We start from the raw sequence: 23,008 nt of genomic DNA, 5'->3' as shown, positions 1-23,008 counted from the left end.
CAGTATAAATGCAAGAATTTTGCAGGCTTTATTGAAACTGCCACAATTTAACACTCAGTGTCATAAACAGAGTTGATCCATGTCTCTATGGACACTGTTTCATACATCAACAGCTCTGAAAATCACTTTTAAAGTAATGTAGAACATGATCTCTTTCACTCTCAGCGTCTCCAAAAACTCAGCAAACTGACAATCACCTCTAAAGAAGGGGGTTAGTTTATAGGTTTTTTTATCAGGCGCAACACCATGTAATGCATGGATGTTAGACTCTTTCACCAGACCATGCTGCTAGCCCAACCACCAGGCTCAGGGTCTCTGAGCTCTAACCCCGGCTGCCAAATGTGCCTCTGAGCCTCTTGTGCCTTTTCACCACCAGACTAAGTTTGTAGTCTCATCTCACCTACTAATATTATTTTATTACAGGACAATATTCAGCTAGGTTACTACGTTGACTTTCTTACTTTGAGCACATTTCTGAGCCCATACATTATCAAACTTTTACTTGAGTATTTCTGACACTAGCAGCTATACTTCTACTTAAGTAAAAAATGCCTGCACTATCGGTATAAAGCTGTCTGTAATTCTTTAACAGTTCATGCAAAAATTATAAATTAAACCTGCACCACAGCTAACTCTTTTAATAACCAATAACAAGTGTATTTCTTAGATCTACTGATACAGCTAAAACACTCTGCTTGTATAATGCCATATTCTCTCCCAGCGTACCCTTGTCTCACAACAGGGTGATTCCCAAAGTACGACTCAATAAACACAGACTCTAAAACCAGAACAGAAAGATAAAGTTGGAAGATCAAAGATTAAGGTTTGTGTTTTTATAGCTCGAAGTAAACTGTCCCTTGTCTTCTAGGCCTTGGCGTGCGTACCTTAGAAGTCAGATTATACATTAGTCATACTTCCAAAAACATTTTGAATTCCATTTATAACTGAGATGTCGAGCTGATATCAGACATCGTATGCTCACCAGGAGCATGTATCCCCACCTTCAAAACCTTACGGTGTCAAATTCACAAGCCCAACATGGGCTCCTTCAACACAGGGGCCAGAAGTGCATGTCATCCTTTACTGACACACTGTAAATAAGTTCAATACAGGGCAACGCGGCTAACAGCCTTGGAAACCCTTTACAAGAATAAATGTGATGATCTGTTTTACCTGAATCAAATGTATTAGTTTGTTTACTTGAAATAAAAGTTATTTTGGAAACCCTGCACATGAAGTAAAAAGTATCGTGTTGTAAGTCCTGGCATTAATATTTCCAGCTGATAAGGACACGTATTGCATTTCAAACGCTTTATACAAAAGAGTTTTAAACATCCGCTTTGTCTGTAACGACAGTATCAAGCTACATACCATTGTTTTTACTAAAATTCAACTTTTTCAGATGAAAGTTTTTCTGCTTTTTAAAATTTTTTATTTTACTGTAACAACCTCTGAATGCCCTTTTAGGATGATATTCTTGGAGATTCCATATATATAGATATACGCTTTTGGAGTGAGGGTATCTAATACACAAGTTGTCACTGTGTTTTGTACTACCAGCTGTGAGGGATCTGCTTTTACTTTGTCTCGTGAGTATGTATTTTTCAAAGGAGATCTTCATCAAGTTGATTTGGTACCGTAGTCTTGTTGACAAGATTAAAAGACATGTCCATTAGAGTTTAGCAACATTTCAGTTTGATTAAAATAAAGTTGTTTTTTTTAACTACACAGGGATTTATTTTCTCATCTGAAATAGTTATCATATTGAACATGTCAGTGATGAAAGCAAAAAAATAAAGAAAAATAGTAAACGGCTGTCTAATTAAATTGTTCCTGTGAACCTTAAGCCCAAAACAGCCTTAAATCATCCTTAATATATTCGGTGTTACAAACTTGAAGAACCACAGAAAATTAATCAGTTTTTCAGCCTTCATTCATATTGAAATGTTGAAATCTTTCCTGCTAGACCAAATTGCAGCATCTGATACCGCTGACCATAACATTTTATTACAGCTATTATTAAATGGAGAGACCTCTTCACACACACTGAGGTTAATTATGAAGCTTCAAGGGCTTCTGTGCAAAGACCAGTTCTATTTACATTATATATGCTTTAGAAGGCATAGCGTACATTTTCACTGCTATGCAGATGATACCCAATTTTATTGGTTAAACTGCCGGGATGTCTTAGATACATGAGCTTTAATTTTCTGCTTCTAAGTTCAGATAAAACTGAGGTTATTGTAACGGGGCGTAAAAATCTTAGAAACACTGTGGCTAATAAGATCCTTACTCTGGACGGCATTGCCTTGAGCCGCCTGTTGTAGTGATTTGGCACATTCTAAGTAAAATTGAAACATACAATCCCGTCGCCCAACATCAACATTTATTTATATACAAAATAAAAATGCTTTTTACAGAAAAGAATTGTAACTTCACAATTCATCACCGTTTACGTGGGTACATAGGGTAAGTCCTCATCCTTATCCCATAGTGATTCGGGTAATTTGTCAGGGCCTTGGAAGGGTGGCCATATCAGGATACATGTTTTAAAAATGCGCTAAATGTAGGATACATGTTTGAAAAAGGATACATGCTTTTAAAAATGTGGTAAAATGTAGGTTACACATTTTAAGAAAGAAAAATCTGGATACATGTTTGAAAAAAATAAGCAGGGTAGCTGTTTGAAAGATACAGTACAATACGTTTTTTGTTTTTTTGGAAAGAATCAGTCTTTCAGAGAAAACATTAGCAGCCTCCTTTGTAACACTCTGCGACCAACCGTAGTTGTCTGATTTTCACCATGTCCAACCCAACCAGATTGGTGTATGCCTTGGCTATGGCGTCAAAGACTTTCCTTTCCGATTTCAGTTCGTGCAAGAGAGTTTCCGCCACCATGCGGACTTTGACGTCGTCCATTTTGATGTTGCGAGCAAACAGAAGCCGTTGAATAGATGGAATGAAACGAGGGGTGAGGAGTCTTTTTCTGATGCTGTAATAATTTTCAGCGTAAAAGTCATCCTCCAAGACTTGCAGACACTCGTGCTGTTTCTGGCGGGGATGATCGGACTTACAGCCATTGCATTCGTCAGTGAGGTACCTGTTGATTACTAGGTTGACTAGATGATACACCGCGGTTTTCACGGTATCGATGAAAAAGAAGATGCCCAACCGTCAAGCTCGTCGGCTTGCTGCTGCTGCTTCTCCAAGGGACGATAGTAACCGGGCGTGTCAGGTACTATTGTGCCCTCGGCCGCAGAACTTTCCTCCTCCTCAGTGTGGCGCAGGGCTGCAGAGGCCATACTTCTGTTTTTGAGCTAAAAAAGGTTTGAAGGAATGAGACGACGGTCTTCTTTTTTAAATAACAGAAGGGGGCGTGATCTGGAAGTGGGTTGATCTTAGAGGGCTGTTAGGAGTTGCAGCAATTTTCAGGAAAGATTTCAACATTTCAATATGAATGAAGGCTGAAAAACTGATTAATTTTCTGTGGTTCTTCAAGTTTGTAACACCGAATATATTAAAGGATGATTTAAGGCTGTTTTGGGCTTAAGGTTCACAGGAACAATTTAATTAGACAGCCGTTTACTATTTTTCTTTATTTTTTTGCTTTCATCACTGACATGTTCAATATGATAACTATTTCAGATGAGAAAATAAATCCCTGTGTAGTTAAAAAAAAACAACTTTATTTTAATCAAACTGAAATGTTGCTAAACTCTAATGGACATGTCTTTTAATCTTGTCAACAAGACTACGGTACCAAATCAACTTGATGAAGATCTCCTTTGAAAAATACATACTCACGAGACAAAGTAAAAGCAGATCCCTCACAGCTGGTAGTACAAAACACAGTGACAACTTGTGTATTAGATACCCTCACTCCAAAAGCGTATATCTATATATATGGAATCTCCAAGAATATCATCCTAAAAGGGCATTCAGAGGTTGTTACAGTAAAATAAAAAATTTTAAAAAGCAGAAAAACTTTCATCTGAAAAAGTTGAATTTTAGTAAAAACAATGGTATGTAGCTTGATACTGTCGTTACAGACAAAGCGGATGTTTAAAACTCTTTTGTATAAAGCGTTTGAAATGCAATACGTGTCCTTATCAGCTGGAAATATTAATGCCAGGACTTACAACACGATACTTTTTACTTCATGTGCAGGGTTTCCAAAATAACTTTTATTTCAAGTAAACAAACTAATACATTTGATTCAGGTAAAACAGATCATCACATTTATTCTTGTAAAGGGTTTCCAAGGCTGTTAGCCGCGTTGCCCTGTATTGAACTTATTTACAGTGTGTCAGTAAAGGATGACATGCACTTCTGGCCCCTGTGTTGAAGGAGCCCATGTTGGGCTTGTGAATTTGACACCGTAAGGTTTTGAAGGTGGGGATACATGCTCCTGGTGAGCATACGATGTCTGATATCAGCTCGACATCTCAGTTATAAATGGAATTCAAAATGTTTTTGGAAGTATGACTAATGTATAATCTGACTTCTAAGGTACGCACGCCAAGGCCTAGAAGACAAGGGGACAGTTTACTTCGAGCTATAAAAACACAAACCTTAATCTTTGATCTTCCAACTTTATCTTTCTGTTCTGGTTTTAGAGTCTGTGTTTATTGAGTCGTACTTTGGGAATCACCCTGTTGTGAGACAAGGGTACGCTGGGAGAGAATATGGCATTATACAAGCAGAGTGTTTTAGCTGTATCAGTAGATCTAAGAAATACACTTGTTATTGGTTATTAAAAAGAGTTAGCTGTGGTGCAGGTTTAATTTATAATTTTTGCATGAACTGTTAAAGAATTACAGACAGCTTTATACCGATAGTGCAGGCATTTTTTACTTAAGTAGAAGTATAGCTGCTAGTGTCAGAAATACTCAAGTAAAAGTTTGATAATGTATGGGCTCAGAAATGTGCTCAAAGTAAGAAAGTCAACGTAGTAACCTAGCTGAATATTGTCCTGTAATAAAATAATATTAGTAGGTGAGATGAGACTACAAACTTAGTCTGGTGGTGAAAAGGCACAAGAGGCTCAGAGGCACATTTGGCAGCCGGGGTTAGAGCTCAGAGACCCTGAGCCTGGTGGTTGGGCTAGCAGCATGGTCTGGTGAAAGAGTCTAACATCCATGCATTACATGGTGTTGCGCCTGATAAAAAAACCTATAAACTAACCCCCTTCTTTAGAGGTGATTGTCAGTTTGCTGAGTTTTTGGAGACGCTGAGAGTGAAAGAGATCATGTTCTACATTACTTTAAAAGTGATTTTCAGAGCTGTTGATGTATGAAACAGTGTCCATAGAGACATGGATCAACTCTGTTTATGACACTGAGTGTTAAATTGTGGCAGTTTCAATAAAGCCTGCAAAATTCTTGCATTTATACTGGGGAGCAAGGAAAAGTTAGACGTTGGTTGTACTATTGCAAATCAGTTTCATAAAAAAACCAATTAAACAGATATGAAGAAGAATGTGTTTGTAAAACCAGCGGTAAAGTATGGGAACTATAGGGGAGACTGTTTCTGCTATCAAAACAGTTTGTGTTGTTAATCCTGAATGATTCTTGGTCACAACATTTTACTCCACGCACATTTGGAAAATCGTATAGTTTGACAATAAATATCCCAGTAAAGATGCTTTATTTCTTAACAAATATGCAGACGGAGTGATCTTTATCAAAAGTAGAAGTTATATCTGTAGCTAAACGGTTGTACACAAGAACTTTAAAAATCTATAGTGTGTGAGGTTGTGTAAGTAAGGGGTGGCTTGCCCTTCTCGCCCGCGTGTGACAAACCATCTGTTGGATCATGGATTTGACACCTCAGCATTGTGAAAGTGGGGAAACATGCTTCTGGCTGAGCATAAGATTTCTGCTTACAACTTAGAATCTCAGTTCTAAATGAAATTAAAAATGTTTTTGTAAGTATGGCTAATGTATACTTTGACTTCTAATGCATTCACACACACGCACACGCACACGAACAACATCAACACAGAGAAGAAGAAGAGGGGGTAGTTTACTACGCATCATAAAAAAATCCCCCCCCCAAAAAACGCAATCATTAATCTTCCAACTGTATATTTCTGTTCTGAATTTAGAGTCCTTGTTTGTTTACTGAGCCGTACTTTGGGAGTCATACTGTTGTGATACTGGGAGAAAAGGGTAAGGTGTGCGAGACTAAACCATTACACACAAAACTTTAAAAATCTAAAGAGTGTGTGAGACTGTTAGCTGTGTTGTCCAGCAATAAACTTATCTACAATGTGTTAGTAAAGAGTGACGTGTACTTCTGTCACATTAAGCAACGGTTTAACAAATTTCACTGCAAACTATAAAAGGAATCTGAATTTTAATAGAACATAGTAGTGATGGATTAAGTGCAGGAAACACTAGTATAAGGTGTCTATGGAACAAATCTCCTTCAGCGTTCAAAATGACCAAAGTGGATGACTACAGGCATTTCTCTTAGTCAGCTGATTGTGTTTAGGAAAAAAGCAGCCAAATACACTGAGATTGGTCCACACTGTTAGTGAGTTAACTCTGGATGTCTGTGGGTTTTGTCAACTTTGGGTGAACAAAAGCAGAAAAACGGTAAAAGATTCAGACATTGAAAGTCTGGTTTATTTCATGAATACAATGAAACATTTTACAGTCCACAGAGCAAAGTAGCATACATGATAATGGATACTACAACATAACACGGACAGTGAGAAGTAAAACTCATCGTCTTAACAGCTCTTATATTCTTTAAACTTAAAATAAACCTTTGAAATTAGATTTTAGTGTTTTAAGTCATGTATTTAAAAAAAAAGATGAGTCAACACCTGTTTCTCCCAAAAATTCATTCAGATGTTTTGCCTTTGCTTCAATTAAGATGTGTCTTTAAATCTAAAACACCTTTCTTGTTCAAAAAGTTTACTGACATAGTAAAGAAGTAGCTAGGGCGCTCAGTAAGTATGAACAACAATAGCTTAGGGACACTTTCTCAAATAAAGAGGATTTCATCATCTGCAGTTCGTGAAAAAAAGTGCCACATTAAAAACAGATCAATAGATCCACAAATTATGGACACAGACTCTTTTCAGCTATAGAGGTAAAGGTATACTTCATGCACTTATCAACATACAGTTTAAAGGCGTGCATTAGAGTGCATTGGTGCACATTTGGGTATCGTTTATGGTTATACCACTGTGAATTTTGCTATATAAATATGCTCAAGAGTCTATCATATGTTTGACATCCAGCTAAAAATTCGAAAATATATATTTTTAAATCAGTAACTTTGCAAATTTAGAGGAAATGTTTTTTGGACAACAAATGAGTCACGTTTTAAAAACAGTTTGAATAATCTGCGCTGTCAGACTGACATTTATGAAGCGCTGGCTATAACACACATGCTTACCGTGTGAAAGGACCACGGATGTCTTGGAGCAGAGAACCGCGTTGTATTGTTGCTTTTCTCTTATGCATAAGCAACGCCGGCTGGTCAGAAACGCTCTGTGTGGGTTGAAAATGGTCTGCACCGGCGCTGGTCCTGACGCGAAATGGCGAGGGTCTCACGCTCTGAGAAGCGGTTCATATAGGACCGGGTGCTTCCAAAAACAATAGATGGGGGCCTATAAATCTGGGGTCGATACAGCTGCAGGGCATCACCTTGCTGTGCAAGTTTAAAACAATGAGGGTGGGGCACGCAGGTGCTGAGCTCCGGTGTAACTGGCCAAGATAGGCCTAAGGGTCCGCTGTTGCTGGCTACTTCAGAAAATAGGCGAGACCCTGCTCGACTGGTACATCTGCGGGGCTTTTACCTTCTCGAGGAATTACAAACGAGCCGATACCGGCCACTTTAAACAATAGGTCGGGTCCCCGCTCGACTGGTACACCTGTCGGCTTTTACCTTTTCCTAAGGAATTTCAAAAGAAACGATACTTCAGACAATAGGTTGGGCCCTTGTTCGCATGGTACTCTCAACAACTAAGTGATACACTTATCTTTGTCTTCCTAAGGAATCACAACGATTAAATGATACCCTCAGTGGGCTTTTGCAATCCTGATGAAAATACGGAGCGGGTCTGTGCGAGTGGTTTTGGTAGTATCACTGCAGCGTTTATTTTCTAAAGGGCTGAATGTTATTTGCGACCATCTGTTGTGTTAAAAACTACTCTGAAACCATGAAACCCCTTACGGAAGAAAATGATCCGTTTTTAAATAAATAAAAGGCATGTATCGCTGCATGCTGTGACATCAGAATCACAAAATGAGTGTGATTAAAACAGGATTAGTTTGAAAAGAGCGATACTGGTTGCTTTGGGGGAAAAGGTGACATCATGTGCAACGTGTTTTAGAAGTAGGCCTATAGCATTTATTTTCTAAAGGGACTTTATGTTATTTGTAACCATTTACTGTGTTAAAAACTAGCTGGCTCTGTCTCCCTCTTAGTTCAACATTCCGAAATCCCGATTTTTAAATAAAATGATCGCATCAACCCGTCAAAGAAACCCCAGTACATGCGTAAAACTAGTTAAATTAAAACTAGTGGTTTGATTAAATGAAACGCTTGTGAACAAGCTGAAATTACCCGTACAGAAGAAATTCCCGTTTATACCGTTTTTAAAATAAAATGGCATGCATCATTGCATGAGGAGACATTGTCAGAATCACAAAATGAGTGTGATTAAAACACAATTAGTTTGAAAGAGTGATACTGCCTACTTATAGCATTTATTTTCTAAAGGGACTTTATGTTATTTGTGACCATTTACGGTGTTGAAAAAACTAGCTGGCTCTGTCTCCCTCTTGGATCAACATTCTGAAATCCCGATTTTTAAATAAAATGATCGCATCATTTCGTGAAAGAAGCCCCAGTAGATGCGTAAAAACTAGTTAAATTAAAACTAGTGGTTTTATTAAATGAAACGCTTGTGAACAGACTGACATTGCCCATTCAGAAGAAATTCCCATTTGTGCCGTTTTTTAAAATAAAATGGTTGCATCGCTGCGAGCTGAGATATTGTCAGAATCACAAAATTAGTGTGATTAAAACACTATTACCAACACTTTTGACTAGATGTAAATAAAAAGCATTTGTTAATGCGCACTGTGAACAAAAACGGCTTCCACCCCTACATGCCAAAACAAAGAATTGCTCTTAAGGACACATATGTCTGCATAAATGAATGTTGAGACACGCCAAAGTGAGAAAAAATAGTTTAATTAAAATCCCTATGGTTTGATTAAATTAAGTTAAAAACACATGAACTCATATGACCCCACCGACGCCCTGTGTGTTTCCACACATGAACTCGCATAACCCCAGGACCTGAACACGCATGCGCACACGCACGAAACCGGTCAAACCGGTTGTCAAACCGGTTTGGTTGGCCGCCATTTTGGATTGCTGCCACCTTATTACTACTGGTCTCAAAAAGAAGCAGAAGACACTTGGGCCTTCGCTCAGGCCTGCTACTAGATTAATATGTGTATTGTAAGCATGCATGCAATTAACCTGCTATGTTCTCATCTTCCCTCAACATGTATCACCTGGACACTCTCACCAGTGAAGCTTAAAACCCTCTTGGATAGAACATCAACTCTAAACAAGCACAGATATGCAATGTGTATAAAATGAACTCGACCTGTGAATAGAATGAATGTGATGACAAACATATTCAATGCAATATGAATCCTGTAAGAAATATTACTGATAAAATAATACTGTAAACCATGTTATTAATGCATTCATCATACGGCAGATTATATCGTAGCAATAAAAGAATCTCTGAATCCCAACAGGTTTCATTAAGAAAATAAATTAAAGTTGGCTGTTGGTGACTGTTCATCTGATCATACAATAAAAGCTCTTGTCCTTCCTCACCTGTCAAACATTCCCGAGTCCACGGCGGCCCTCAGCACCCACCCGATGAGCGGGACTCGGTTTATCCAGGTGACTTCCGTGGCCTACTATGAAGGTGGCTCACTTATTACTGACATAAATCGCTATGATAACCTGTGCAGTAGATCTACCTGCTCCGGAGCAGGTTAAGTTTCATATCAGAGAGCAACAGGTGTGAAAGCACCGCCCACTGACCAATCAGGTCTCCGGAATACAGCGTCATCATTAATGAAAGATTCCTCAGCCCTCTGCAGGGAGAGGAGGAGCCGTTTTAAAGTTATAATTATAATTAAAGTTATGTCAGAAGAAAATTATGTTTTGATCAGTTACATGAAATGTATTCTTTTTATAATTAAGCACATGTTTTAATGACTTTTCACCTAGTAACTTGTGTGATGAACCTATGCAGCTACTAACCGCTTCCTGTCTTCAGAGAACAGAGAAGTGAAACCGCTGCTCTAAATGACGTTGTTACCTTTGTACACACACACACATACACACACACACACACTCACACAGAAAAGTATAAATAAAAGCGGAGACAGTCAATAGACGCAGATCGTGCATTTCATGACTGCCCCTCGCGAGTGAAAGAACTGCAGTGTTTGTGTTTTCTAAACTCAGGAGTCTTGGCTAAAGAAAGAACGGCAGGGTGATTTAAAGAAATCCCCTGTCATTTAAATTGGTCCTTCGAGCCTAGCGATGGGAACATCAGACACGTTTCTGTGACTCCAATAAGGTCTGACTTCTGCATCCTGTCGCCGTGGGTAAACCAGCACTGGTCCACGACGCTGGGATCCAGATGACCTGAAGAACGAGCAAAAGACGACTGAGGGTGAGAAAACACTTTTTGGTTTTAAACCGCCGGAAGGGTTTAGAAGAATGCGCAAAATAGGTTAGAAGTAGCCGGAATTACTTCAGGAAATGCGCAAAGGTTGGAAGTAGCCGGAATTACTTCGGGATACACGTAAAATAGGTTAGAAGTAGCCGGAATTACTTCGGAAAAACACGTGAAATAGGTTGAGTTCGCCGGAAGGAACTAAATTTAGGCTGGTTTTAGAGGTAGCCGCAATTACCTCGTAATAAATTATATTTAGACTGGTTTCAGAAGTAGCCGGAATTACTTCGTGACAAATTAGCGCGCAAATGTCTATCTGTGTGTATGTATATGTGTGTATGTGTTTGGAAGTAAGTTGATTTTACAGCACAATAAGCTGCTGAACTACTTCCATTGTTTTTATTGTTTTCCTTGTGTATCCTGCAAAAGCTCAAGTACTGGTGATAAAGGGGAAAGGTAGAAGGGCGTGTCAGCAACCACCCCCGAGTTTAGTACCAGAGAAAGCTTTGCAGTTCTGTGATAATGGGGAATCAGCCCACAAAACTCACTGTTGACGAACAGTGGTTAGAGAGAAAATGTCCAGGCGCCGGACAAATTAGTGCATATAGATGGAGAAATCCAAAGAACACATAAAATGTCCCACGTGGGAGGGAAAATGTATAACTGTATGTATAATGTATAACTAAATTATAAGAAACCCTCGAAGCAGAAATAAATACTGAAAAGGATGCTAAAAAGAAATCAAAGCATACACAAGAGTTGTATTTTAAAGCATGGAAAGAGGAATAAAGTGGAATAAACAAAAGGTTAAATTAAGGTTAACTTAAATTAAAGTAGAGCTTATCTAGTGTATTCAACATGATAATAGGAGATAATAGGGAAGGATAACAACCTGTAAATTGGTACAAATGAAACAAATTGGGAAGACAACTATGCATGAAACCAGATAATTCACATGAAAACATATCAAATAAAAAAGAGAGATGCATAAGGTATATTAAGGCTGTGTCATTGGTCAGCCAAGGAAAAGCAAATGTCTCCAGCTTGGGAAGGTGTGAAGCTGCAGATTCACACAGACCCGTGATGGATACATAATAAAATATAAACTAATATACTATTGTATATTAGTAGTAAAGTAGTGTATTGTAATATACTATTGCTGTTATAAAAAAGGAAAAACAATACAATGATAACATTAATAATGACATACTATTAAATAATAAGAGGCACCTCAGTCAGTCATGATGTGAGGTGGATAATTGTTAAAAGCACTCTGATTCAAGCTTAAGGTTTGCTCAAATTCAGTACAATGATATATGAGATGAAGAAAATAAGGAAAATACCTAATCTAATCAAATCTGTCATCCTGGATGAGACTTTGTTGAGATGAAGAGCAAACCTATACTAAAAGCAAAATACTCCTAGGAGAGCGTATTCTGAGTGATTTTAACTGTGTGAATGCTGTCAGTATTTGATTTGAGTGACTCTGCGTGATTTGTACCAAATAAGTAAATAGGTAATAATAACACTAAGGAGGTTTTTAGTAGAGTGAGTGAAAAAGATGAGGTTTGGAAGAAAAGGCAGTGTGTGTGAGATGATTCATGATGTCCGAAAGAGGTTAGAATATTTAAAAGTGTGCATGAAATAAAGGTGTATTGTTTTTAGATTAAGATTTAGTAGAATTAAAAAGGGTCTGTAGACTATAAATACAAAGGAAAAACAAAAGAGTCAGGAGTGAGATAGTTTGAATTTAGAACTCAGTGATAGGATGCATGAATTAAAACTTATTGTAACAAACACTTGCAATGAAGAAAGCAGCTTACACTCAATTAATATGAACGCAAAGCCTTGATGCCATAGGCAATTTGTTTTTGTTTTTGTTTGTTTGTTTTGTAAGTTTGGAAAACAAATTTGTGATCATACTTGTGGATCACAGTGACATATAATGATTAGGCACATGATTTAACAATGACGAGTTTTAGAGCTGTGAGCTATGAGCTGTAAGCAATGCAAAGTTTTTTTCCTAACTCAAAAGTTTGAAATATGTAAGATGTATGAATTCTTTGAGAAATAGGAATGACCTAAATGCCTTAAGTCAAAATGGAGTCTTGCATCTACATGGAAAAGAAATCAGAAGAAGCATTCAGTAACTTGAAAATAGCCTTTCTACTTACATGTAGATGGAGGTGCAGGTTACATGAGGTGCAGTTTAACACAGGCATTTGGTGAAAAAACAACGTCTGCTTGCATTTTACTCCTGCAAATTAGACTCTGTTGTTTGTAGGCCTGTGCAGCTGCAGCAGAGGCAGTAAAAAAGTCAGCTGACATTGTTTTAGGCCACATTTTGATCATCTAAGTACCCCACGCAGTGACTTCAATTTAAAAAAAAATAATAATAATAAATAAGCAAATTTGTCTTATCTCACACATGTGAGACAACTCTCAAATGCTGGACACTTATTGTCGCTATATGGAAAGTTCGACAAAGAGTTCGATTAGTCTGCATAAACTAACTAATGCAAAACAGGAAATATGTGTGCCTGTGGTGTGTCTGTGACAGGATATCGTGTGAACCCAAAACCTTTGAATTAGAACAGGAACTACATGCCCATATAAGGAGCTGACTGTGTCTAGGAAGCAGACAGAGAGACGCACAGAATGTCAGTTTTTTTTTTTTTTAGCAGTACATCATTTTGCATTTGGCAGCATAGAGGAATGATTAAATCTACTGGAAACCCAGTACAACATGGAGATCTTCTAAAGACACTATTAGAAGTGATTACATTGCCAAAACAGTTAGCATTGTGTAAATGTGCTGCACATCAGAAAGATAAATCAGAAATAACTAAAGGCAATAACTTTGCAGATCAAGCAGCAACGTTAGCCGAACAACAAACTGTAGACACATTAATGTCTACATCCATTATGCAAATATGAACAAAGAGCAGCGCCAACCACAGAACAGGAGAAATGGTTAAAGTGTGGAGCACAACTATATATGATTTGATGACCTGTGAAGGTAAACCGATACTCCCCAAGTCCCGGTGCAGAACAGCATGGGGTGACCCATGTGTCCTCAGGGGGGGATAGTCCAGGTCCTTAATACACACTTTTATACTCTAGTGATTATAGACGTATTCTCAAAATGGCCAGAGATTTATCTAGTGAAAAAAGCAGATGCAATCTCAGTTACAAAATGTTTATGCAATCATTCTGGCCTGAATGGCCTGAGTGCATAGGCCTAGTAAAAATGTGGATGAAATTAATACAAGGCTCTCAAAAACTGACATCATTTGAGGTTGTTCATGGGAGACCTTTTCCACTCCCAGTGACAAGTGAATCCTTAGAAAAATCCATCAGAGAAACAACTCTGGCAGAATGGATGGCAAAACTACTAGAAAATAAGGATATTGTTTTGAACAATAAACTGCCGTATGAATACTCTCCAGTCTCTTGCAGGTTGAAACCAAGTGTTATTGACAACACCCACAGCCTGTAAAATTGCAGAGAGACCATCTTGGATACATCAGAGCCACTGCAAAAAGGTTGAGGTCCCGGGAAACCCCGATACCGAGGAGGAAGCGCCTACGCTTGGTTGTTTCGGGGGTGAGGGTGGTAAGTGCGTTCTTGGGGCCCCCGTAGGGTAAGCCCGCACTCCAATCTCTATCCGATCAACTTTAGGCAGCCAGGTGTAGGTGTGAAGGGGGACCCTGATGGTTACCTTGACTACCAAGCTCACCCTTAGAGGACCCCAGCCGATGCCAACAGCAGCTGAGCCACGAGGCAGACAGAGTAGATGGACGTACGACAACTTACACCTAATGGACATGACACAAGATCACATCCATCCTTGGATGAAAAATGCCTGATACAGATATGTGTTTAACAAGACCACAGAGAAAGACTGTTATATCTGCTCGCGCATGCCGAGCATATTAACACAACCATATATGGGAAACACCCTGGAATAAGTGCACTAATTTTGATCTCCGACCACACCTTCAGAATGACTTTTGTAAAGTGCACAACATCATCATCGTCAACCAGGAAGAAACGCTCAACTTCAACAGTCAGACTACATGACTCAATCTGGGAAACCGACGTACCTGAAGAATTCAAACTTTGGACAATTGGACAAAAGGTACTCAACTCACTCCTCCTGTGGGCAGGAGTTGGAAAACATGCTCTCAGAAGTGAGATAATGGACTATAGTTTCGGCTTGTTTCTCAAAGCATCCTGCGAGGTCAACGAGGGACAAAATCAAGAAATAGACGCTCTCAGAATTGCTGTAATGCAACATCGTGTAGCATTGCACATGAACCTGGCCGAGAACAACCACATGCTGCACTTACATATCAGATAATGTACATTCTTCAGACATGACTTCAGATTTTAAAGAGATTGTTGATTGTCGTTGGACTTTTCCTGATTTTATTTTATTTTTCTTTATTTGAGTTATTCCTTGTTTAAAAGCTGGAATTTCACAGATGATAAGTTTATCATTCACAGCTTACGCAGATGTACTGAAATCTATGAAGATCATGAAGACTTCTTTTCCTGTTTGTTTCATGAAGATGAAGTGTAACTTATGATGTAGTAACTAAGAATGTGGAAGACAAGTAGTTACTTATTGTACATTTCATTTCTCTGATAAACAGGGCGGGATGTCAGAAGAAAATTATGTTTTGATCAGTTACATGAAATGTATTCTTTTTATAATTAAGCACATGTTTTAATGACTTTTCACCTAGTAACTTGTGTGATGAACCTATGCAGCTACTAACCACTTCCTGTCTTCAGAGAACAGAGAAGTGAAACCGCTGCTCTAAATGACATTGTTACCTTTGTACACACACACACATACACACACACACACACTCACACAGAAAAGTATAAATAAAAGCGGAGACAGTCAATAGACGCAGATCATGCGTTTCATGACTGCCCCTCGCGAGTGAAAGAACTGCAGTGTTTGTGTTTTCTAAACTCAGGAGTCTTGGCTAAAGAAAGAACGGCAGGGTGATTTAAAGAAATCCCCTGTCAAGTTATTATTATTGAAGTTAATTAAAGTTATTTTAAAGTTATATGAGCCGAACCAGGAAACACACATCAATGTGGTGATTTAGAAAATGTATTACATGTTATTCTCCTCGCTTACATTTTGCTGCACCTCCAGTTGTTTGACCAGCGGACACACACCAGGAACACCTGTTCAGTCAGTCACATTACTTTTGATCTGCAGACAGACTGAAGCCATTCCCACGTCTCCTGTATCAGGATGAGAGACAGGAAGCTTTAATGTTTAAATTGATTTAACGTTAAGTTTCAGAGCCCCAACATGCAGCTAAACCACCAGATTAACTATTTTCTGTGGAATTAGAGCTCTTGTCCTTTTTATTGGCATGTTTGTCATGTTTATAGATTTTTAGTTCAGTTCATTTTTTGTTTCAAACATATACATTCACCAACATTTCATAATATCATTCCATGCAGTTGTTTGAAAAGGAGTAGGCAGAAGTATATACTTATTTAGCTGTACCCCCTTATGTTTACATCTTAATCATTTCCTCATCATCTAAATTTGAACAACAAAAACCTATACAATGGTTTCAACTTACAACATAATGTCACAAAAAATATTTTCTGATATTCAACTAAAACTATGTTTAGATTTAATGATTTGCAAAAGAAAATAAACATCACTTTGACTGCTGTCTTGGTTTAATTGCATTTTCTTCATTCTTATACTTATAATAGACATACTTTTCAAAGTTGTTCTTACTCTTTGTATTTTTAAATTCCACTTCCCATGTTATGTGATAATGCCTCGGGTGATGTGGGGATCTTTTCCAGTAGAAGAAGAGTTATATGAGCGCTCCTTTTTGACTGGGCAGATGCTGCTGACACCACTCCTCTCTCCTTTTCCTAACCTGAAAAAGAGGTGGGTAGGAGAACTGATGAGGAGTCAGGAAATGAAAAGAGCTGTGCGCTGTGTTGAAACTATAGATTGAATGAGATGGACTACACACCTAATTCACCAGGTAAAGGACAACAGCCTGTAAAAAATAACTCTGTTACAAAGGCTGTAATTTTAAAGAACCAAACTTTGGCTCTTACCTAAAATCCTTCACTCAGCCCTCACACTGAGTGTTTAGATGCCAGCCGCACTTCTTGTTCTGTCATTGTTGATAGAGCAATTCTTGTTTCTTTTGTTAGAAATATGATTTCATCTATCACACTGACTGGTACTATCACTGAGATATGGGTATTTATTGATTATTTCCTCTATTACATACTCCCTCAGATTATCTTCATATCTTTTTTATCATAGTTTTTTGTTCTTCTTGGTGAATCTGAACGAGTAACAAAAGAGAACCAGGAGCAGCAAGCAATCAATCCATGATTATATCACAGAACACAAAGATTTTTTCTTCTGAAATTTCAGCGTTTTTGCTTCACAACTAAAGCGTGCCGTTTACTTTGTGTGCACTAACATGGACTCGAATCAACCAGCGCCACCTCTGGCCAAGTGCCACAGCCTACAGCCAGATCAACTTGTGACACACATCTGCACTAGGGGTGGGTTTTAATAATCGATTCATCGATTAAAATCGATTCTGGCTTGGACAACGTGAAATCGATTTATTAAAATCCTGAATCGATTTTTTAATATAAATTTATTTTGCCCGAAACGCCAGAAAATTTCAACAACCACCAAACAGCTAAGACAGTAAATGAGAGCAGGTACACAGATTCTGCACAAGGACGTAAACACACAGCGCGGACCCGCGGATCAGAATCAGTGAGATGTCGCCTTTCTCACCCAACGAGCGCTACCGCTTTAAGCGGCTGCGCGCGCTCCCGCGTACGGCAATCACTTTCTGGCAGACAATCACTTTTTGGCACAACAACTGCACGGACACGGTCGGGGCTGATTCTGATGTTTCGGCGGGTCCGCGCTTTGTTTTCACGCCCTTTTTGCGCTGATTCTAAAGCTTTTAGACTTTTACTGTTTTGCTTCCACCATGATAAAATCACACTTCATGCACAGCTCTCTCTTTCTCTCTCTCTCTCTGTACTTGAAGAACAGTTTCCCGTCTAAAAATCTGTTTTCTGCATTATTCGCTTGCTTGTTACGCACAAGTCTACTGTTGTTTACGGCGCTGTTGGCCGCTGTTTTGTTTTTTTTTCATTTTACATACTTCCAAAAAGAAAACCTAATTTCTGCCGTTCAATACTGAACAAATTTAAACTTTTTAAAATTATGCAAAATGCAAAACGCTTAGCCATGTCTCTAATAAAACCGCTGTAACGTCAGAGGTAATGTTCATATATTGATTAATGGTTTTCTTTCGTTTTTGATGTACTGCAGAATATTTTTATAAAATCCCAGGCCAGGAAAACCACCTTCACGTTTTTCTGTGTTTTATCTTCAGCTACATTGACACAAAGTCATCTGCTGTGACGCTCACACCTTTGATAAAGTCTTGCGTGTGTCAGCTTCCTTTTTATAGATACAAAAATATGTAAATGTACTGATGTGAAGTATAATATTTCTGACTGTCAAAATTTCCCAGATTCAAATCGAATTTAATTGAATCGAATCGAATCGAATCGAATCGTGGATCGAATCGATTCGGGACCTTGTGAATCGGGAACGAATCGATTCAAGAAATCAGTGACGATACCCCCTAATCTGCACCACGGTGGAATTCGTTTCATGCACAATACATGTGTACCTTTCAATTGTGCCTGTTTTGCGTCATGCAAATAAACCTTTGAAATGAATGAAATCATATGATGTATTTATTATTGGCCTACATTTGTACAAAATTCCAAATTATATACACAAAGTCATAGAAATTGTGGTGGCAGATTTCTTTTTTCATATATTAATCACATATTTAATTATATCACATTAGTTATAGTAATATCACTTTCTCACTTTACCATAGTAAGAGCACTCCTGCCACTACTTTACATGCATGTGGAAAGTTAACACAGTGAGGCCTGTAAATGCCGGTAAAGCCACTTTACTTTGCGCTTTTATTTTGAAGAGTACCTTAGCACTTCCTCTTTTATTGTGTCAGACTTCCTGTTCTGTTCTCAGTGAAACGACACAAACACGTTGCTTCAGAGTGAGTAAAAACCTTTATTTTTTGAAAATACTCATGCAAAACTAAGTTTTTTATTTATCTGTCACATGCTATAACTTTGAAAGTTTACACAATGTGGTTGAATTCGTTTTTTATTGTATATGCATGTCATTTGTTTGTGGTGTGGAAAGACTGGCTAAGAGATGTGCATGGAGGAGGTTGGCTAGCTGGTTCAGCATGATTAGCACCCTTGGAAGCAGAAAGAGGTTGGTTTAATGATTGTGAATGATTGTTTATGTATCTAAGAGACAGAAAGGTTGTCATTAATTCATTTCATTAAATGTTGTAACATAAATTGTTTTAAAAGCTATTGATTTATGTCAATGTCACTATTTGAGTTAATCAAAATAATTTTCGATATAGTAAAATGTGAACATTTCTGCACTTTCTACTTGAATGTTATAATGGCATTTGTTTGTGCATCTTTATAGTTTTCACGGTGCCATATTGTCGGTGGGTTAAAAGAGGAGAGAATAAAGTTGGATCAGTCGAAGCTCTCTGCGTCACGAGTGGTAATTCCAAGTGGGCAGCTACAAGGCCATTGTAATAGGAGACATTAAACAGATAGTGAAACTTCTTCTGCTTATCAGGGATGTAAATCCTTAGGTGAAGGCTAAGCAGAAAACAAGGTCATAATTCTCTCTGTGCAGGAGGAGGTATAGCCCCCCCGTGAGAGGGGCCAACATGTTAGAGTTTGTGGAATGTTCTTTGTCTGTGTGTCTGTATATAAGATGTAAGGGTGGTGGCCACAAGGCAGAGATGGTCCTGGTGTTTCACTGGGATGCTCTCTCCACATTGCAATGTGTTTATTAAACCCACTTCAAATCAAGCTCACTGGGTGTGTTGCAGGTTATTGTTAAAATTTCCATAACAAAATCATCACTCCAATTGGTCATCATGAATTTAATATTCTCTTTTTCCATAACAATGAAATACGCCTTGGACAAATATGACACATCAATATTTCATTAGTGTTGTCACATCACATCCTGTAAGCAGAGACTGCCTGTGTCTTTTCTCTGGAAATGAATATTTCCAGCTAATATAGGCAATCCATCAACATGGCTGGAGAGTTGGTAGTTATATACAGTCTGTATAAGTGTGGTTAATCCAATAAACATTTGTAAGGTGATGGCAGATACTGTGAATTTACAGCAGTTACACAGTGATTAGTAATAAACAGCCAGTGACAGTGAGTGGATTTAAGAAAGTCAGTGACTCAGGTGTGTCGATTGGTTTGTCATCTGTTTTTGAGACTGGAGGAGATGTAGAAATCTTTTGTTTTAAATCTAAGTTAGGAGGATTCCTGTTTTAAAACAAGCACTTTTTGTGAGAAATGCAAGAAGTACATCTGCAGAAAGCACACAGTTACATTCTGTCCATCATGTGGACAAAATTGAAAATGTTGAACATTAAAAAACTGAGAATGTTGGGCAAGTTCAAAAGAAATGTGTTTGTAAGAACGAAAAACCTTTACCAAATTGTTCCTAAAAATAGTTATGGAAAGTCTAACTGTTGTATGTCTGTGTTATCTCATGGGAATAAAGTTGCTATTGTTTTATTGCAGTTTCTTGATAATTCTGAGTGGATTTACACAGTACGGGTCAAAATGACCTGCAACAAAATCAATGTCATTTTTTTGTTTTTCAACATAATACAAGGGTTAATTTCCAAAACTCGCATATGATCTTCAATTTGTAGCAGACCCACTATCACATAGCAGCTGGAGCAGTTTCAAATGAGGTCAGTCCACTGCTGCCACCTGTGGCCAAGTACCATAACCTACTACTAGATTAACTTGTGACACATCTGCACCTGCTGCTATGATCACATTGAGTAGAGGCTGAGTGGCTGCACTTACCCCTGGTACATCCAAATCTACCCACAAACATGTTGAAAGATGCAATGCCAGCAATGTGGATTGTCAACACTAAAAACAATCAGTAAGCAAAGACAGCAGGGATCAATTTTTTCTGTTTATTTAGCACCCACAACATTTGCAGTCGCCTCCTGCACAGGTGAAGTCCACACGCACTGTTAGATTTGTATTGTTGATTGTCATTTATGCTTAGAAATATCTACTCATATATGCTTAGAGGTGTATAATCAATGTCATGTTGGTAGAGGTTTGATCCTTAGTAGTCTGTGGAGACTCTGTGTGCCTCCCAGAGCACTCTGGCATGCACACACAACTTAAGGTCAGGAGAGAGGTTATATCTGCTCTTATTGATTTATGGTATAGAAGGACACCTACTCTGTATCTGGCTAAGTATAACAGCCTTTTGTTTAGATGGACCGCTAGACTCCTGGCACCAGCTTTGGGGAGTCTTCACAGGTTCATACTCTGACCACACACACACAAACACACACGCATACACACACACACACTTACACAACGCACAGGCAAGGTACTCTTTGTGTGTATGTATACGTCGTATGTTAATGAACCTATGCATATTCATGTAACCACAATAAAAGGAGTGCTATGGGGAACCTGGCTGAGAGTCCAACGGAGGCCAAGTGGGCGGAACGACATCTGGCTCCGGTCCGGTCTCCCTCATGCATGAGTAACACAACGAACTTTGCCTACTTGTGTCTTGCTTTTGCTGTGCAATTAAATTGTCTTCAACGTTCCAGTGAATAGGTGAATAGGTTTAAGCTACAAACCTATCACACACTGTGTGGTACCACTTTCCGCAGAAGGTGCATTCAGAGTCATTGTCTGACTGTTTATTACTAATCACCTGCTGTACATTCACAGTAACTGCCATCTCCTTACAAATGTTTATTGGATTAACCACACTTATACAGACTGTATATAACTACCAACTCTAAAATGTTCGTTTGCAGAGAAAAGGCACAGGCAGACTACGCTAACGACATGTGATGTTACAACACTGGTGAAATGTTAGTGTCATATATTTGTTCAATATGTTTTTCTTATGGGCATAAATATTAAAATCATGATGAACAGGGGTGGTGATTAGGGGTGGGTTTTAATAATCGATTCATCGATTAAAATCGATTCTGGCTTGGATAACGTGAAATTGATTTATTAAAATCCTGAATCGATTTTTTAATATAAATTTATTTTGCCCGAAACGCCAGAAAATTTCAACAACCACCAAACAGCTAAGACAGTAAATGAGAGCAGGTACACGGATTCTGCACAAGGACGTAAACACACAGCGCGGACCCGCGGATCAGAATCAGTGAGATGTCGCCTTTCTCACCCAACGAGCGCTACCGCTTTAAGCGGCTGCACGCGCTCCCGCGTACGGCAATCACTTTCTGGCAGACAATCACTTTTTGGCACAACAACTGCACGGACACGGTCGGGGCTGATTCTGATGTTTCGGCGGGTCCGCGCTTTGTTTTCACGCCCTTTTTGCGCTGATTCTAAAGCTTTTAGACTTTTACTGTTTTGCTTCCACCATGATAAAATCACACTTCATGCACAGCTCTCTCTTTCTCTCTCTCTCTCTGTACTTGAAGAACAGTTTCCCGTCTAAAAATCTGTTTTCTGCATTATTCGCTTGCTTGTTACGCACAAGTCTACTGTTGTTTACGGCGCTGTTGGCCGCTGTTTTGTTTTTTTTTCATTTTACATACTTCCAAAAAGAAAACCTAATTTCTGCCGTTCAATACTGAACAAATTTAAACTTTTTAAAATTATGCAAAATGCAAAACGCTTAGCCATGTCTCTAATAAAACCGCTGTAACGTCAGAGGTAATGTTCATATATTGATTAATGGTTTTCTTTCATTTTTGATGTACTGCAGAATATTTTTATAAAATCCCAGGCCAGGAAAACCACCTTCATGTTTTTCTGTGTTTTATCTTCAGCTACTTTGACACAAAGGCATCTGCTGTGACGCTCACACCTTTGATAAAGTCTTGCGTGTGTCAGCTTCCTTTTTATAGATACAAAAATATGTAAATGTACTGATCTGAATTATAATATTTCTGACTGTCAAAATTTCCCAGATTCAAATCGAATTGAATTGAATCGAATCGAATCGAATTGAATCGTGGATCGAATCGATTCGGGACCTTGTGAATCGGAAACGAATCGATTCAAGAAATCAGTGACGATACCCAGCCCTAGTGGTGATTG

The 23,008-nt window shown here is 38.5% G+C and overlaps 1 long non-coding RNA gene across 2 annotated transcripts; it reads left to right on the top strand.

Annotated features, from left to right (window-relative positions):
- Positions 1-18,751: 18,751 nt before the first annotated feature.
- LOC112843524 (uncharacterized) lies at positions 18,752-19,720 on the top strand. 2 transcript variants are annotated; one of them, XR_003215936.1, is made up of 3 exons: positions 18,752-18,873; positions 19,023-19,097; positions 19,323-19,720. It is a non-coding gene; the product is annotated as an uncharacterized LOC112843524 (long non-coding RNA). The 2 variants fall into 2 exon arrangements; XR_003215934.1 differs by lacking the exon at positions 18,752-18,873 and having other exon boundaries at positions 18,953-19,097.
- The last annotated feature ends 3,288 nt before the right edge of the window (positions 19,721-23,008 follow it).

The sequence above is a fragment of the Oreochromis niloticus genome, linkage group LG3 (genome assembly GCF_001858045.2).
Source record: "Oreochromis niloticus isolate F11D_XX linkage group LG3, O_niloticus_UMD_NMBU, whole genome shotgun sequence".
NCBI classification, from domain to species: Eukaryota; Metazoa; Chordata; class Actinopteri; order Cichliformes; family Cichlidae; genus Oreochromis; species Oreochromis niloticus.
Note: the sequence above shows the minus strand (reverse complement) of the source record. Positions and strands in the feature narration are given on the sequence as shown.